Raw genomic sequence first — 6,083 nt, forward strand, 5'->3', positions numbered from 1 at the left:
GCCCCATCCATGGGCCTGACCCATTTCCCCCCACCTGGTGATTACCCAGCCTGTCCCATAAGGCAAAGAGAAGAGGAGCAGTGCCGGCCTGGCCCCTCACAGTGGTCCCAGGGTAGCACCATGCCCCTGCCTGCCTGGGGAAGGGGGACAGCAGGCTCACTACCCTGCTGCTTGTTTGTGGGCTGGCATCTTTCACATGGTCTGCACTTAACATTTCCTGACTGCTCTGTGGCATCTATCAAGCTGTCTGTATCTAATCTGTGCTAATAAAAATCAGCATGACAAAACACTGCCTTGTATATAAATAGCCACAGGTTTCAGAGCGGTCACTGAGTTTATAGTTCCAGATTCAGTTGTTCACACTTCACCAGTTGGTTTCCACCACAGTATATTAACTGACCATGCAAGTGGCCAATTAAAGAGAGTCTGTTAAGGGGTGAGGAGTCTTTTGATAAAGGCTAGCAAGGGCTTCAGCAAGGAAGTTAAAAGGAATTCCCTAAAGCACTGCACCTCACTTTGTACAGCACAAGTTATTGTTGCTTTCTACTAAGTGATCTAAACATGGATGGAGTTGTGAAAGATTGTAATACCTAGCTGTTTTCAGACAATTCAGCACATGAAAGGAAGACATAGCACAATTCCAGTTTCCTGCACTCCAGGCATGATTTACAGACTTTGAACAAGAAATATTACCCTGTCCTATTTGTTTTTTTAATTGATTACTTTAAAAAAACAAAAAAAAGAGCTTAATATCATGCCCAGAACATGCCCAGAAGTGCCTACATTCAGCCACTTAAGGCAGACAATTACTTAATATAAAACAATGACAATTTGCTACATCCTAAATTTTGTTGTAAATTAAAAAGAAGCTGGTTAATCATGTTCATAGAACATATTGACTGTTTTTTTTCCTTTTTAAGGTTTCTGAGGAGAGAATAGTCCAGTGTCACACTAAAGGATCAGATGTTAGTGTCACCTCTGCCACCAGGTCACCTGCGATGCCAGCAATGAGGTGCAACAAATGGTCCAGCCCTTCCTTTCTGAATGCCCAACAGGACACCACAAAGTGTGGCAAACAAGGTGAACACACAAAACTGAAATCAGTCGCAGCTGTGTGGTGAATAGAAATTATGTCCTGGCTAATGTCAAGCACTATCAAATGTTGAGCTGAGAATGTTTCAACCTGGGCAGATTACGTTACTGCACCTTTTTGTCACTGGTGTCTCTGTGCTTCAGCTCCCAGTTTGCAAGTTGCCATTAAATAGTGTTCAAAATATATACATTAATATTTGTGAAACACAGAGCTACTGAACTTGTGAGAGTTATGGAAAGCTTATGAGAAGACAAGCATGTATTTCCTCACAGCATGTTGTCAGTAAGCCACACACCTTCTGGCTGAGCAAAACAAAACTAGAAAACAGTGCTCCCTTAGCAAGCAGTCCATACTGGGCAGGACTCCTGACAAAAAGCATGGTGCATGACCAGACTTTGGTTGCATGTGCATATTTAGTTCTGTTTTTCTTAAATTTTGAATGCTGGTTTGACCTTGGGTGCTTTCTAGTGTCATTCTTTGTGTGCACATACAATTACATTTTATTGCTAATCATACTATTTTATTGTGGGTAGATAGAGGAGTACTCATTCTCTATGACTCCCCAGGCTATGTTGACCTTCACTATCGTTCATTCACACTACTTCATATAGGTTAAAGAAAGTGATTTAGTGATGTTTGTACCAATTAACATATTCCAGATTCAAACTGGTTGCTAATCAGGTTACCTCTGAAGTACAAATCAGATCTTTATCAGCTTAAAGGTATTTGGTAAGTGTCAAAGCCACTTGGTAAAACTCCATGGTTTCTGGTGAGCTACTATTTACATCCTTTCTCATTATCTCCACAGCTACATCTGTTTGCTTCCAGTGCCTTCAATAAAAGTGTTTGTAATGTTAGCTGGGGCCAATACAGCTGTTTAATGTCTTTGAGGTTAAAGGTGCTTGTGAGAAGGAAGGGAGTAACACCTGCAGGGCCAGCATCCATTAGGCATCGGAGAGACCCCAACCTTGTGGGGACCTTGTTAAAGCAGTTTAGAAGAAACGTTAGCTGTGTAGCTCTCCATGCTTGAGGTAACGTTTTGCACCTTTTGTGGGGCAAGCCTCTTTCAGAAGCTGTTCCACATTGCCTGACCTGCTCTAAGCCCTTTTCCAGGGTGGGCATAACCCCATGCCAGCAGACACCTCAGCAGCACAGGCAGGCAGGTGGCCTCCACAGGAGCCAGGCCCTGCCTCATCACCCTCCCCATGCCCACCATCCACGCTGACACCCAGCCGCTCCCCATCTCCAAGCCCCCTCCCAGCACATGCAGCAGGGCAGCCCCATAGAGGGGGAAGACCAAGGAGGTCCTCAACCAGGCACCCTCCAATGTGAGGACCATGCTCTGCCAGGACGGGGCACCTCCTCCTCTCCCCTCCCTCCTAGTGCTAACCACCAGGGTGCCTTTGTGTTACCTGGTGGGGTACAGCTCTGGGGCGCTCGCCTGCCACGCCGGATCCCGCTCCGATACCAGCCGCAGAGAGCCCTAGTGCTACCGTGCGCAGGAGCTCTCCCATCCACGGTTACACATTAACTGAGGCGGTTGGGCTGGTGTCTCACCCACACGGTCCCTCTCTGTCCCCTCGCTGGTGCCTTTCCTTGCAGCAAGATAACAGCACTGATGCCGCCGGCGCCAGCACGCGGCGCGCGGTTACCCTGGGACGACGACCCAGGGCTGCCCGCGGTGCTTGCTCCCGGAACGGCACTGCCCGTGCGGGTAGGCCAGCTTGGCCCACACTGAAACCGCAAGGAGGCACAGCCCTAACGTTGGCTGCTGTTTATTGCAGCTTTTCCACAGCCATAAGGAAAATGACCTGGGTTGCTCTTTGCCTTGTTTTTGACCTTCCTGTGGCAGGCTGGGTGACTGGCACTGCCTGTCCCCGGCGGCCCTGCCCGTGTGCGGCCTCCTCCTCCCGGTGTTTGACACCTTTCCTCTTGGTTCCTCATTTCTTCTTTACCCTCAAGCTCCTACTTGATTTTCTGTTCCCCTGTTGTTGTGTTACCCCAACCATCCTCACATTTTCTGCCTTCTTTCCTGCTCTTTGTCTTTCTCTGAAACTTGTTATGGCAATGGCAATGTGCACAGACTATCAGCTACACACTTCTCAGGGTGGGTTTATTTTCTCACTTGTTGGGTGAAACCCACCCTTGGTTTTCATCTTCTGCATGAAGTCCAAAACCCTTTCCAGGTGAGCGCAGACCTTCTCGCTTCCCTGTGCTTTACTCTCATCCACACACCTCATTTCCCTCAGTTCTGTGCAGCTTCTTTCCCGAATGCCCTGGGGTTGCAGAGGGAACTGAACCAGCTTCCAGCCAGCCACAGAAGTGAAGGGTTATCACACACATCCCTCTGAAGAGCAAGTTGTACCAGCCACAGGCTGCAATGGAAGCAGAATTGGACCATCAAGAGTCTGTTTACCTCTGAGAAAAGCATAAAGAACAAGTCCTTTGTGCCCACTGATATGTTATCAGATGTGATTCAGTGGATCATATCTGTTTTGGCAATCACAGCGTAGGCAATTCAGTGCAGGATTTTTAACAAGCTTAGGATGATCAAGGAAAGGCACTTATGTATTTATAGAACTATTTAAGTTATAGCTATGATAGTCTCATGCCGTGCAGAGAAGGTATGCCACAAAAGAAATAAATAAGCAAAGTATGTTTTAGGCAGAAAAATATCTATATAGATGGTCATCTCTACCTCTCTCATGTTAAATAGCACTTGTATTTTAAATGACTTGAATACAGAAACACTGCTGAAGTCAGATCAATTAAAAAAATAAATAAATAAGAAATTACATAGTATGATAATTCAAACTCTTTGACCTTGAAGTTCAGACATTTACTGTCTTCTGCAAACCTTTTTTCTGATTCTACTAGTCACATACAAGATAGTTGCTTACTTTAAAATAATTCTTGTTATTTTTTTTCTGCTTATTTTAATGTTTATATAAATATTTGAATTATAGAATAGGTGTTCTAGCTATAAAATACCATTTTATTTCATGCCTTGGCAAAGAGCTCCTGGGGTAAACATTTGGATTAATGGTTAGTAAATAGCAAAGAATATGACTTCATGGAATCATGCACTTCATTTGATTGCCCCTCTAGCTGTGCCAGATTAGAGCTTGTTCAGTAAATGTTATAGTTTTGGAATACGTCTTAAACCAAAATATAGGAGAGAAGAGTAAATGCAACCACAGCAATTTATGTGTTGAAAATCTATCAAAAATTTCTGTCTATCAAAAATTCTTTCCCTGAGGGTAAAAATGAAGACATTTCCTTTCGGTCTGGGGCTTTTACATTTTATTTTACCAAATAAAAATCACTATGGCAATGTTCACACTGGAAATCTGACTGTAAGTACCATTCTCTGAAAGAAAGTCCTTCTATGCATACATGGGTGACCTAAGTAGAATAATTAACACATATTATTATGACTTATTAGGACCCTGTAAGCTTCAGCTTACTTGTAATCATATGTAATCAGCAAAAGTAAGAACGGAAAAATAGATTAGTTAAAATATTTTGTGAATAAAGGCTGAAATATCAACAAATGCATTTCTGGGTTTTTACTGGTAGAAAAAGGCTCTCCTGGTACTTGCTGCTTGCAAGTCAGGTGAGTTCGAATGAGTGACCTTTCAGAAATGGGGTATACATGTGCTTGGAAATGCATGCTACATTATTAGTTTAAGGCTCACTATTTAAACAATTGTTCTTCTGCAGAACAATCATAGAAAATATATAAGGCTACCAGTGCAGTCATCAAATAAACCACAGTGAATTTTAGATGAATAGTCACAAAAATATTCTACTGTAATCACCTTGTGACACTTAAAGAAAAGCAACAGATGCACTAGCAAGCAACATACATGCATTTAGTAAAAAAGCTGTTCATGTGGGTTGCTCTAGCTACCCACTTCCCAGAGTACCACAGTGGCAGGTCAGAAATTCACTCCTCCTGGTGATATAAATCTGAGGTTTCTTTCGTTTAGAATTTGGAAAGATGATGCAGTATAAATATGCATTTGTTCATTGTTTACACTCTCCAAAGTTAATTAAGAAAAAAAAAATGGAAGCAAATATGCATCTGCTTTCCAATTTATTCTGGTTCTATTCATAGGATTATCAAACACACTGTCACACCTTTGATACTGTGGAAAGCCCCTCTAGCTCTACAGATGTCTACTGACTTCACAAGGACATGGCCAGGCACCAACCTATACAAGCTGCTGCATTAACAGAATTGTCGTTGCATCTGACCATCCATAAATATACACCTTTATGTTGGTGGGGAGAGTGCACTAAAGGATATATATATATGATAAAAAGGAAGAGGGCATGAACTCACCCCATTTTATATAAATACCCATTTTAGGCAGAATGAGCATGGGTTCTCTATATGCTGTGCTGAAGAATCAGAGAAAATACAACATACACAGCTCTAGAGCAGCCTACACAAGTGTGTATATATATAAATATATATATGTGTGTGTGTGTTTTTAAACATACCTCTGCTAACTATCAATATCCATTCACTTTTGAGACATCTATGAAATTTCACTGAAGCACACCGTTTACAATTTAGTTCAAAACAGTGATGCTGGGGGAGAACCCATGCAGTTAGTCTGTTAAAAAAAATACATTAAAAACATTCAACATTAATTTGTTTTATAATTGATAGAAGCACTCAAAAATTAGCTACCAAAGAAGGCTGTTTAGTGACACACAACTTCAGGATATTTCTGTGGCTTTCCTATTTATTTTATGTAAATAAAATCCACTTTTAAGTTAATAGAAATAATCAGAAAGACTAATCTAGTTTTTAATAAATGGAGGTCCACTACAACATTGGTAATTAAATTTTGTGCAACAAAGAATAGCATATGTTAAAAATGTTATTTTTTTTTGCTGCTGGGGAGATTACAAGGTTATCATTTGTAAAATAAGCATATTCCCGATAATTAAATTAAGGACATGAGCTGCATAAATC

The 6,083-nt window shown here is 41.9% G+C and overlaps 1 long non-coding RNA gene across 2 annotated transcripts in view; it reads right to left on the minus strand.

Moving 5' to 3' along the window:
• Positions 1-2,765, minus strand: part of LOC311437135 — a 36,027-nt gene extending 33,262 nt beyond the window's left edge. Inside the window, exon 1 of one of the 2 annotated variants that reach the window (XR_014693316.1) lies at positions 2,506-2,764. This is a non-coding gene — a long non-coding RNA (uncharacterized lncRNA). Of the gene's footprint in view, positions 1-2,505 lie in introns of both variants that reach the window. The other variant, XR_014693317.1, reaches the window with a different exon arrangement.
• Positions 2,766-6,083: the final 3,318 nt, after the last annotated feature.

Source organism: Aythya ferina (assembly GCF_964211825.1).
Source record: "Aythya ferina genome assembly, chromosome: 5".
NCBI classification, from domain to species: domain Eukaryota; kingdom Metazoa; phylum Chordata; class Aves; order Anseriformes; family Anatidae; genus Aythya; species Aythya ferina.